Genomic DNA, 13,967 nt, shown 5'->3' on the forward strand with positions numbered 1-13,967 from the left:
TTCCGAGTCGTCATGCTGGCCACATGACCCGGAAGTGTCTATGACAACGTCGGCTCCAAGGCTTAGAAACGGAGATGAGCACCGCCCCCTAGAGTCGGATTCGACTGGACTTTACGTCAAGGGAAACCTTTACCTTTATATTTAATTAATTTGGTGCAGGTAAAGAATTTTGTTTAGCTTATGTCTTGATAATAAGTTAAAATAATACTTTTTTCATAAATATAAATATGGAAGCAAAACAGATAAATGTGTTGGTATGTCTTCTTAGGATATAGAATATCATGCTGTCGTTTAGGGGATTCAAGTTTTTTATATTTAAATGTGTTGAAGAATTTGCTTATGTATTAAACTCACCCTTTTCCTTACAGTAAAAAAAATAATGTTTATTGAATGGAAGATTACAGAATTTATCTGCATTTATTTTTATTCAGGTTATCAGTTCTCTAAGGACTGATATTTCTCCTTTTTCCTGGGTCGTGCTTACACACACACACACACACACACACAAAGTATAGGAAAACCTCATTATAAGGTAAGTCATCTAATGTTGTCTCAGTATATGTACTCTACAACTATTAGATTATTGCTTCACAGCCACACTGTAAGTACAAGAATTTTTTCCTGGAATATTTAGGCTACAGTTCTAGGGCCCCTGAGACTTCTCCCGCAGAACTGGTGAGATTTTTTAAATAACTTTGAAGGTTGAAGACAGAACTTCAGTTCTAAAGAGGTGAAGCCAACTTTTGATCCTCCTTCCAGCTGGCTTTATGAGATCAGTATCTCAGGTTGCCAAAACATGAAAAGTGTGGATTTCAGTGCACTAGACATTCTATTTGACTACACAGTGGGTAGGTTAATTTAGGATTTAGACTTCCAGTAATCCAAAATATCTCTGCAATGGCTCAAAGCATGCTTATTGTTCATTATTCCTGTAATTGTACATGGTTCTATGAGTATAAGCTGGATGTCATTTAATTTTTCATCTCAATGTTTCTCTGTGACAGGTCAATATTTCCTTAGAATTAGGATTAGAGTGTTGCAAGTTCACTAACATCAGGTTCTAAGGCAGATGCTTGAGAAAGTAGTATTATAACACCAATCATTCCTAGATTAATTATCCTAGTTTGGACAGATTATGCAACAACCTAGCTCTCTGGAGAAGGCTCTAATGCTGGGAAAGATGGAAGGAAACAGAAGAGGAAGACCAGCAGCAAGGTGGATGGACTCAGTTACAGTGGTAATGGGTGCACCGTTAGAAGACATGAAGAACCAAGTTAGGGACAGGTGGTCATGATGAAGTTTATCTATGTGATCACTAAGATTTGATGGCACATAATCAATTAAAAAAATCCTAGATCACATGATAATCATCATTTTTATAGCTTCCATCCTTACACTATCCTTAAAGTGCTTCTTCTCTCCCTCTATCTTCCACTTGAAGCTATTAGGGCATAAAAGATGTAAAGATGCTCACCCAGTTGTCTTGTTCATCTATGTTCGGTTGAGTAAATTGAGAAGTAATCTCAAAGGCTTGTTAATGGACTTTTTGACAACCCTTATTAACTACAACAAGGCTTTTAAATTGCAGATAACTTTCTGAGTGAATATGCAAAAGGCACTCAGCAGCCAAACACCCACCATATGAATTATTCTTTCCCAATGTTAAGTGCATCCTCTTATTGCTCTAACTACAGTTCTTAAGGGGGGGAAAGTGCTAACAATGCTAAAAGTGAAGGGTTTTTTTAAAAAAAACAAAGTAAAATAAAAATGAATGTATATTCAAACTTTACCAGAATGTGTATGCTTCTGTAATAGTATAGTAATTTGCCCAAGTAAATCTGTTCTGAGACCAGGGAATACTTTCATTTGCTACTTTTGTCAACATCACTCCAATCATTAGAGCTGCAGGGTGGGTTTGAAAGCAAGCAAGACAAAATGAGCATAATCTGAAATTATGTCATAAATTGAAAAGGGTGAGCAATTATGTGGGAGATCTATGACTGCTGTTCTCATTGCATTCATTGCTGCTTAAAAGCAGCCCCACACAGTGATGCATGCTACTGGACCACAGCATAAATGTCCACATGGACTGAAGTCTAAATATTGCAGATGATTTTTTCTTTTCCTCAGAAGGCAAGCAGTTGCATTCCAGATTCAGGCTGGACAAACTAGAGTCAGGAAGAAGTTATATTTTCTTCTTTCTACCCTATTGTTTTCCTCAGACCAAGAACCTTTAAGGTATTCTTTTACATGGAAGTAAATACCCCTGGAAAATGAAGAACCTGTATTCCTTATGGCCAAAAATCCAAGGAGACAGACAGACAGACAGACAGACAGACAGACAGACAGACAGACAGACAGAAAGAGAATTGCCTTCTAAACTCTAAACTCCAGAAGATATGTACCATGCCAGTGGCCCTTACTATAGATGCTGCTACTGCTGGACCTGTTCCTGTCCTTTTCTCTCTAGGACATATTAATTTGCTTCTGATCCATTTACTTTTCATACAAATATTGGCCCTTTTTTCATAACAATTTTCCCTCCCTGTCCTTACTTCTGTAGGTTTTTCCCTATGGACATTAAAAGCCAATCACTTTAAAATTATATTAAAAATAGGGTAAAGGAAGTCATACACAAATCTTTACTGTTAGAGAGGAATCAAAGGTCTGACATTCTAATATGTGCATCCAAAAGAAGTGATCTCATTTATTCTTACTGGAAGTGTATTCTATTTCTCACCCATGAAAATCACTGTGAGCTTTGCCAGTCACTTTAATAGGAATTGGATTAGAGTCTAATAAATAGCTGCTATTCATCATCTATGTTGAGCTTCAGCTCATAAGTAAATATGGTAATTTGCTTTTTATTATTTTATTCTCCATATTATCTCACCAAATTAATCAGCAGACTGATTTCCACTGTTAAATTTAAATAAACAGCTTTGTAAATAAATGGATTTGTAAATATAAAATACCTTGGCCCATGTCAATAAAATACTGACAGAACAGATGGAAATATTGACAGACTATCAGATCTACTACATGAAGAAAAGATATACAATTTACTTATAAACCACTGTTCATGGCTTCATATTTTTTCATGTCTCAAGGCTAAACTACAAGCTAGAGCTGCAAAGCTGCAGTCTCATCTCTTCTCTCTGAAAGACTTCCCCTGCAGTCTTTTTAGAAGGTCAAAGACTTCTAAATAGCATGGACCCTCACAGGAAGAAAGAATCACCCAGAACTAGGTGAAACCATCTTAGGGTTGTAGACCAGACAACTGTAAGCACAATTTAGCAAACCTGTGGTATCAATAATACAAGGATAACATATTAAGCAAGCCAATGTTTATGTCAGATATTAAGTTCTTGGATCAGTGGCAAAAAAAAATGATATCCTTCCTTGGAATCCAGAAAAAAAAATAATTTAATTTCAAATGTGAATCTAGGAAGACATACTGTATGCTTAGGCTATTTATATAAGTAAAAAGTTTTTTATGGATTTTAGTTTCATTTCAAATCTCTCTATTTCTTTCAGTTACTGCCAAAGAACACTGATCATTCAGATTAGTATGTTAGGAAATATGGATTCCTATTCACAAAAACATACCCTGTTCCATGTTAAAGTCATAGGATGCCATGGATTGCTTTTTATGCAACCATTCTGCACCACTATCCCTCAGGAAATAATTGCAGTTTGTGCCATTCTGCTGACATCAGACTGGTTGGTAGTCAGCAGTTCTGTGCCACTGATTGCCATCCCATGTATTTCATTTAGAAATGCTTGAAACATATCATTTTTGTTTTCCTTGAATAGACATCTCGTTTCTAAATGCATATATATCATGTGTCATTTTAAGACTAATAATTTACAAGGCCTGTTATTTGGTCTCCAGCCAATGTATATTAACTTAGGTTTAAGAAGTTCTAAAAGTAACTTTGGATCTATATCCAAATTATGGATTTTTTTTCATTGACTTATTAAGTTTCCAGCTTTGGCACCAGCATTTTGGTGAACCTATGATAGCCTTAAGAGCCTAGGCATGCCAGGAATTTGCATGGTTACACAGACTGTTACTGAATTTTGGCATTGATGAGCCAGCTGAAATGGTTCACTCAGCTAAGAATGTATTCATCTATCACAGGTACAATAAGTTAAGTCTTGGACAAAGCACATTGAAATGAAGCACTAGTATGTATATGAGATTTTTAAAAAGGGGTTTGTTGAAGGTGAAATATTATCTAGCAAAAGAGATGGTAGCAGATGGCTTGATAAGTTGCTTCCAACAGACCATTACCAGACTCTTTCAGAGATTATGGAACTTGCTGATCAGGGGATATTCAGTAGAGATATTGATACTGATATTGATAGATATATCCCCTGATCAACAATTATATACTGTATATTGATCAGTGTAGAAGCCAATGAAGAGAGTTGTCAGCAATACAGCTTCAGAAATTTTAGTTTGAAATTTTTAGTTCATTGCACCTTATATGTAGATGTAGGGTTTATAATGGCAGATACATCTTACTTTATAAATGTAAAGTATTCTTTAGGACTTTAAGCACCTGCCTTTATCTTTAAATATGGAACCCAGTGAATGAACTGGAGGATTCCAACCAGTGTCAACTCAAAATTTTCTCTCATGTCTATTGTGGCCTCCGGCATGATGCATATCTAATAACATAATCATTTATGACAGATAATGATGAAACTGGCACTACACACTCTAAATTGTTCCATGGCACCTGCACTCATGGATCAGATTCAACTGGTGAACAGATCAATAGGTGGGATATAATTTGATTACTGGATTCAAGTAACATTAATCTTGTGCTTAATTCTGTTCTAATACGTTTAATTTCATTTCCAAGACCTGCATAAGAGATGCTCAGCAAAGTAGTTCCTGAACAAGCACTCCTATACAAATACTTCATGAAGTTATCAACACCCAAAGATTCTCCATAATGAAAAGTCATGGATCAACAGCAGTATGCAATTGTGTACCATATGACTTTTCCTTTTATGTTGTTTTGTTTTAAGTACATTTGTGCGATATATTTTCCTGAAGAGTTTCTATCATTTCCTCTTGCTGAAATATGCTAGGAAGCTCCTGTTCTCAATGGAGTTACAAAGTTCGTATAAATCCTTCTTCTGTAAACATTATGAGTTCTATGCTGAGATGCTGAATGAAGCTCGCTCTATCTATCTATCTATCTATCTATCTATCTATCTATCTATCTATCTATCTATCTATCTATCTGTCTTAAAAATAAATCTGGCTCCTTCATACTGAAGCTGCAGTAGGATGAACTTACCAAATAAAGAATACTCCTGATCTCATACAATAATTGGACAGTTTGAATAAAGATGGCAACAGCAGTCCTTCATGAACATGATTCATAGTAGAACTAGTGCTGAATGTATTATATCCACAGAAAACTGTTTATTAGTGTATTCTTCCTACTATTAAAAAAAAAAAGAATTTAAACCTGCATCTATAATATTATTCAGATCCAGCCAAGCTAAAATTGCTTTGGGTATCATAATAACCTAGAAGTATATTCATTTCATGTATACATCTTCCTATTTTTTTTTATTGCCAATGTACAATATGTGATTTTATTTGTTATCAGTGTGGGTTATTTATTTTTTTTCAAAAAAGCCATTTTACCAAAGCAATCAGAGTATGGATGATCAATTTATATTAATCTGTCTTGATGAATAAAGTAATTAATGCATAATAAAAAAGAATGTTTGTGCCTACAATAGAATCATTTTGTGTACTGCATAATTAGTCTATATTTTTACACTAGTATGTAGGGAAAAATAGTTAAGAAACCACACTTAAGAAGCCCCATCTTCCTTAATTTTAACAATGCTGGGAAGATAAAATACCAAGCTGAAAAAGAAGCAATGATACTAAGGATTAGTTGACTCTGTGAGCTCATACAAGGCTGGCTTCTAATTACAAGTAGACCTGTCTTGTTTCTGTAGCCATAAAATAAGTTACCATGGTAGCATTTGTTCACAAACCAAGAGGGATTTCATTTTAATGAAAACATCCAATAAAAGAATAGTGGTGGTAGTAGGAAGAAACTAACCCAGTGGTCTACAAGATAAATGGGAATTAAAGGATTTTCACTTTCTGTGTATAAATGTAACCATTTTCTTCAAATGATGTCCAACTTCAAACCAGAATGGCAATGAAAATGATTGCTTTGAGTCCCCATAATCAGTCCAAATGTACATAATCCTACCTGCTCCTTTCCCTCTGTGAAAGTTATACCCATAGTCGCAGTATCAAAAATAATTATTAATAACTAGACCAATAATAGTTGCTGGTGAAGGGAATGTAGTTGTTCTTAATACATTACATATTAAGCTAATCATTCCATTAATGATTAACATATATTGAAACATCTAGCTAAGTTTCTTGTTTGTTTGTTTTAATGAGTATGTCATGGTTCCTGTTTCAATGTTCCTGTGAACATTGTAACCAGTTCCCATGCCATGCTGGGGCTGACACGTGTTACTGTTCGGGAGGGGGCTGCTCTTGTTCTTTGTACCAGGCACTGATGTAGAGACTTTGGAATGTCTATTTGGGTTATCTCACCTGTTCAAGGACACTTTCCCAAAGACTGGCAGGAACCGTTAGGAACACCTGCAGGCTGCAGGTAGTGGACTCTTACTGACTCTGGGGGGAGGGATTGGAACTGTCTAAGTTTTAATTGTTTGAAAGACCTGTATTTTTTCATTCTCAGCTTTGCTCTTGAACTTGCATACTATCCAGTAATAAATCAGATATCCATAAGCTTCTTGTGTGAGTCTGGTTGGAAACTTGGGTAGACGTTCATCACAGAGTATATGTCAGCCCTTCAAGATAGACCAGACTAGGAAATCAAAGTTATGAATCCTAATACTACTTTTATTATAAGATTACAGTAATGGAATCTTGCAAGTCTGAATGTACCTCCCTCCCTCCCTGCCTTTATCCTAAAGAGAATTAGGAGGTCAAGCCTGAGACACTTTCTCAAATTGCGTAGGACTCAAATTTCTTTTATCTGACCATTGTCTTGATTGCTGCTCTTCCTCTTGTTCCTTAAGGTTACTCTTACAGCCCATTACTTCATATGACATGATTTCACGGGGTACAGATAGACTACATGAGTCAATTATTTTATGTATGGATGTATAGTATGTCATGGATTTATAGGTCAAACAGGATAATTAGACAATCAAAAAGGGACTCCACCCAAAGGTGGAGCCAAAGGCTTGGAGAAAAAGACGAGTTTTATAGCTTTCCTAAAGGCAAGCAAAATTGGGGCCTGTCATATATTGGGGTTAGCGAAAGGCACACTTCCTGGTCCTATAAGATGGCAATGTTTCAAAGAAGGAACCTAGAGCATGCCCTCCCTATGTGGGGCAAAATATACAGTATATAATGACCTCTTTGTTTTTAAAATCCTGAGAGCATTAAATTCTGATTTGTTTGTTTGCTTGCTTTTTTAACTTGATACAATTAAGTATATTTACTTACTTACCACTACTTATAACCTACCTGAATCCCAAAGAATTCTGGGTGGCATACAAGAACAAAACATGATTATAAAATTGATCAACTGCCATCTTTAAATCCACACATGTGATTGATGCCATCAATCAGTCCATCAACTGAAGCTGAATTAAATTGGAACAACACCAATTTTACTTGCTTGTGGAATGTGAAAAGAATTTATTTAATGAAACCCACTTTGATGTATTATAGATATAGCATTAATTTATCACTATACCTGTAGATTTGCAGTGATATAAAGGGAGGGGAAATTAGTGGAATGGTAGCTATTTCCAGAGGGGATATGTCACTTCTTAAATTTTATCTAAGTACAGATTTAAAACTATCTCATTCTGGTTTACATTCTCAGAGCTGGGAAACCAGAAGATGGGGCTGATCCTGTATGACTTGTTCACAAATGGCATTGGGCACTGAAAATGAATGTTCAGCTTTCTACATGACACAACCCATGCAGAGATCTTGGCTCACTTTTCATGAAAAATGGCATAACTGTTGCTTGTGAGTGGTCTGTAATTAGTCAATGCTGGTTGGATTAAATCTCTGCCACAGGGGACAGTTTCATTACAATGCTTTTGCCCATCGTTAATTTTTCAGTGCTCACTGTAGGGCCTTTTAATTTTTCATTAGGCAGACAAACCAGTCTTGAACACCAGTGTTCACACATGGACAGTGCCAAATGGCTATGTGAATAGTTGAAACCTAAAGTTCCATTTACTGTGAGCTCCATTTCCCTTCATGTCATGGAAGCTATAATAAGAGCACAAAAGCAACAACAGGGAAATATTTAAATAACAACCTAGCTTACCTTATAATAAGCAGTGCTACAGCCTCATGCCTCATTGTGTGTTCCATCTTCTGTGCACTCTGATATATAGATGTCATTAACTCATACACAAGTAGAATTATCTTTGCCTTGCAGATGTAATATATCCAGGCACTATCTCTGCATTGTCTCTCCCTTCCATTTCTGGCATCCAGGGGTGGGGGGAGCCCTAAGAGGAATGAAATTTATTTAAATATAAACAGAGCCAACAGTTGGATTTTGCATGGCAAGGACACTACATAGCTTTCACTACTAACCATCTGCTTGAATATTTGTACTAAGAATGTTCAATAAAGTGATCTCCTTCTTCAGAATTATTATTATTAGTTTATAGTTTTTATTGATAATATTTAAAGGAGACATGGAATTGGAATTTATTAAATTTAAGCCACATACTCTCTTCCTTCACCTCACAAACAACTGTTAATTGAAGAGAGGACACATTTGTTTATCTTTAATTGCACTTATGAACACTGATGGAAATCTATTTCACATATATTGTATTTTCTAGGATAATAGAAAAAGCTCTGGACAATGGTGCAGAGATGAAACCTGCTCATATCACAGAAATGTAAGATCTGGAGAGAGACACAGGAAGAGCCAAAAACAAAATCATTGCTCAGTGTACACCTGCCTGGAGCTTAGCCTCATAAACAAAGTGGGATTTGCTGCCAAGTATGCTTGCTCAGCCTACACTACACTTGTAATGAGCTGTGAGAATAACCTTGGGAGACAGGAGGAGGAGCTGCAGCCTAGGCAATGGTCAGACAAAAGACACCTCAGTCCACAGAAGGAATGGGAGTGGGGAAAGTGCCTCAGAAGGGACCTTCCCTGGTTCTCTGGGAAGTAAAGGGAGAAGTGCTTTCAGACTTGCAAGCTTCTGTTACTGTAACCTTACAAAAAATGGTAATCTTGGCACTCATGATTGGTGCTTCTTGTCTGGACTACCTCAAAGTGCTGAAAACATTCTTAAGGATACAATGGGACTGATCTAGTTGAAGATTTGTGATGTGACTCTTTGCCAATTTATTCCAATGAAGAATTGTTCCTAAATAACAATAATTTCACATGCACAGAGATCCTAAATATATGGTATTTCAAGAACATAGATAGGAATCCAACCTTGAAGCAGGAAATATGGTGTTGCATTGCTCAGGTTATCCCTCCATCAATCTCTGAGGCCAGCTGTTTCCATACTGGAGAATTATACTAGCCCTCTTTTTTTCCCTCATTGCTTTCCATAGGGAGACAGGCAATAAAAATGGTCCCAATGGCTCCAGAAAAGAACTGAGCTCTGCAAATATATATATATATATATATATATATATATATATATATATATATATATATATATATATATATATATATATATATATGTTTCCTTTCTAGTCAACAGCCAGTGGGGAATTAAAATATTTTCAGTGTTTTGTCATCCAAATTCTTCAAGTAATGACAAGATTGCATTGTCTGTAATTGAGAGGGTTGTTTTTCTCAAATCAGTGTTATTGATTTCCTATTGCTATGCTTTGATTTCACAGATATGTGGTTTATGTATTCATGGGTATGTGCCAATGCTGCCTGCCTGTACAAGTTACCAATGCTGAGGCTGAGCAGCTCAGGGAAACCACCCTACCTAACATCAGATATGGATCTAAGCTGATTTCCATGGTCCAGTAAGATGCCAAAATTTAGTTCAAGAATAGAGCATGCATGAAAGAACCCATGGCTAATTAGCAACATAACTTTTTGTTCATTTTTTTTTCCTTGCATCAGTACATGGTACCTTAATAGATTTAATAAACATTAATTGTCCCAGTTCTTGTAGAACAGTGCAGATATTGTGCTTTGTAGATATAGTGTAGATACTGTTGGCAGCAGGCCATGATCTGTGAGTGATTTAAAATGAGAAATCAAGAGCTCACACAGAAGCCCAGAACACTGCTGTGTGAATCTCTCTTACACACACCACCTTTTCCTCTGCAGTCACATATGCTTCAATATGCCATTTCAATGGCTTCTTCAGGAGTAGACACATAATCTGTGATGTTAATAAGGCATAATTTAACAATAGCATGGATTTAGTCCAAACAGATAGTAGACAGAGTCATGTTAGGTAGAATTGGATGCATAACATGGAAATTTTTTCAAGAGCACTGAAAGACTCCTGCCCCAAAATTCCAATTTTAATGAGACACATGGAACATTTTAAAAAAGTTGTGACAATGGTATTACTACATAAATGTTTATTGTCAGTTCTCTCAAAATATATTCCCTTGGTAATTAATTGAAGCATGGGAATCTAGGGACATCACAGATTTCAGGAGAAATAATACAATGAAAGAATATCTATCATCTGTCTATCTGTCAGCTATCTGTAATGATTGCCTATTCAAAATCACTATCAGACTCACACAAGGCTTTCATGGATATCTGATTTAATAATGAATAGTATGCAGGGTCACAAGCAAAGCTGAGAATAATAAAAGTGTGGGATGTCTCCCAATAAAACCCCAGACAGCTTCCAGTCCCTCCCCCCAAAGTCAACACAATTCCATGCCCTGCAGGTGCCCCTAATGGTTCCTGTTGGTCTGCAGGAAACGTCCTTGACAAGGTGAGGTAACCCAAACATGCATTCTTCATTCCTCGCATCACAGCCTGGTACAAGGAACAGTAGCAGCCCCCTCCTGTACAGCAGCTCGTGTCAGCACCATGGCATGGGAACCCATTATGGTGTTTTCAGGAACATTGGAACAGGGACCATGACACTATCTCTATCATATTACCAATAATTGTCTTTGAATGCAACCTTTGAGCAGAAAGGTGTTGTGATGATCTGGAGGTGATAGTGATGGTGATAGTGATCATCATCATCATCATCATCATGCCTGTTGGTCACTTCATATTTAATAAGTGTAAAAATACCATACCCTGCCTATGAGAAGTTCATTTTAATCTTTTGTCTCTTGAAATAATGTTAAAGGCAATTTCTTCTATCAAATTGAATGAGATCCAGAAAAAAATGCAGGAAAATTTCTCTATCTATCTATCTATCTATCTATCTATCTATCTATCTATCATCTATCTATCTATCAAAAAAAAAAAACTAGCAGAATGTTCAGTTGTACGGAGAAGATTTGAAGATTTCTTCTCAGGCAAAATACATGAGTAGCAGAAGAAAAAGAATAATGAAATGAGAAAGCTTCAATACATTTGTACTTCTAAAAAATAGAAATTAGATTACTAAATTCAAGGTATAAGGAGTCTAAAACCTGTGATACAAGACAGAATCTATGCAATGATTTATTATTACAGTCAGACTCTAGCTACTGTGTTACTGAAGAAAAGGCCTGCACTAGAAAGCTCCTCTAAGTATCTGTGGAGTAGCTTGACCCTTATAATTATTCTTCTTACATTTGTAACCAGCCTTTCTTGTGGAAGTTCAAAGGAGTGTACCTAACACCTGTACCTGCATTTTATTTCCATAGCAACTCTACAAGATAGGATGGTCTAAAAGATATTGATCAGCCCAAAGTCACTGAGTAAGTTCCATGTTGAACAGCTAAATGAATGTGAATCTCCTAGTCTTAGTCCAACACCTTAAACACTATACTGCATTAGCTTTGTATGTGTACATACCCATCACTCAAGTATACCCTAAGCACAGGACAAGAGTAAGAAACAATAAAGAAAGACATGAGATAAGAAAAAGAAAATATAGCAAAATCTAATTCAAACCAACACCATGCCCATCCATTTGGGTTAGCTAAGCAGTAGCTTAGGGCAGTGTTTTTCAACTTCAACAACTTTAAGATGTGTGGACTTCAGCTCCCAGAATTCCCCAGCCAGCATGCTGGGGAAGTGCACACATCGTAAAGTTGCTGAGGTTGAGAAACACTGACTTAGGGTGTCAAGTTAAGTAGGGTAGCCAGCCAATTTTGAGGAAAAAAAAATCAAATGTTTATATGTATGTGTCCTTCCTTCCTTCCTTCCTTCCTTCCTTCCTTCCTTCCTTCCTTCCTTCCTTCCTTCCTCCTTTCCTCCGTTCCTCCCTTCCTTCCTTCCTTCCTTCCATCCATCCATCCATCCATCCATCCTTGTAGGGGACATATTTACATGTTTCACCTAGGCAGCTACTCTACCAATGTGAATATAATCTGTACAATACATTAACAGAAAATTCTTTCTCTAAAATTGTGCTTCGTACATGAAGTAAACATTCCAAATAGCATCACCTCTTTGGAGTGGAAGATAAAATTTGGAGGGAAAATGGCATGCCCTCTGGGGTCTCAAATCAATGGCATTTCAATAAATAAACAAAGGCATTCTTCTGCCTAAGAAGACTGCCTCATGCTGCTTCCTGGAAAAGCAGTTTTGTGAGAATTGTGGAATTTAAATGCTATCAGTAGCCAAATAGAATGGTTCTTATGCATGAGCATAATGCAAAGCAGGCATTATAATAGCAGCATTCAGAAACCAAGGGGAGGAAAAAGAGAGAATGAATTTCCATCTTCTTTGCAGGCTTCTGGTTTTGACATTAAAGATACAATAGAATAACTGTTCAGATGAAGTTGCTAAGTTCGTTAGCACATTTAATTCTCTCTTCATTGGGCTGAACCAATATTGTATAAACTGTTTTCTCACAACAGAAAGCAAATATTTTGTCTGTGACTCTCTAAAAATGAGCAGTAATTGACATGATCTAGTCTCAGGCTGGGTTCAGTGCAGCCAGGATGCACCTCACATTTGGCCCAGATTCATGCATTTCCTGAAACAGAGCTTCAGTTTCTGTGTTAAAGAGGGAGGCTTCTCTCACAGACATGTGAGAGAATGTATGTGGGCACTTTATGTAACAGCCTTTATCTGCTATGTCCTGAATGGCACAATTCATTGTCCACAAAACAGGTCTGTGGTTTTATCCATGTATGACCTGTAACTTATTTTATTTATGTACATAGCTGTCAGCCCTTTCTGAGGTAGTCCAGACAAGAAACACAAATCATGAATACTAATACTATTTTTATTGTAAGGTTACAATAACAGAATCTTGCAAGTCTGAAAGCATTTCTCCCCTCCTTTACTTTTACTTTCCCCAAAACTAGAAAGGGTCCCTTCTGAGATGCTTCCCACATCTCTTTTCTTTCTATGGGCTGAGGTAACATTTGCATGACTATCGTATAGGCTGTGGCTCTTTTTCCTGTCTCCCAAGGTCATTCCCACAGACCATTATAATAGCAGAAGAATTGATTATTATTTTTTTTCCTGAGGGTGCATGTATGCATATTCTCTCAATTCCTGAAATGTAAACAAGCATAAGTCTTCCACCCACTCAAAAACTGATAGGACAGTATACCAATCAATGTCTAAGGACTGGCCTTTTTTGTTTACTTTTTTTTTTTTTTAATGGATTTTCCACACTCTAGTGAAAGGTGAAAACAAGGGAGGGGCACTGTCTTTTGGTTCAGTCACCCTGAACAAAAGAGAATGATTCCATACCAAACAACTAATGTGGAAGCAGCTCAGACAAGGTTTGCATGATGCATTTATTCAGTTTTCTTCTAATTTCCATAA

Source organism: Candoia aspera, chromosome 3 (assembly GCF_035149785.1).
Source record: "Candoia aspera isolate rCanAsp1 chromosome 3, rCanAsp1.hap2, whole genome shotgun sequence".
NCBI lineage: Eukaryota > Metazoa > Chordata > Lepidosauria > Squamata > Boidae > Candoia > Candoia aspera.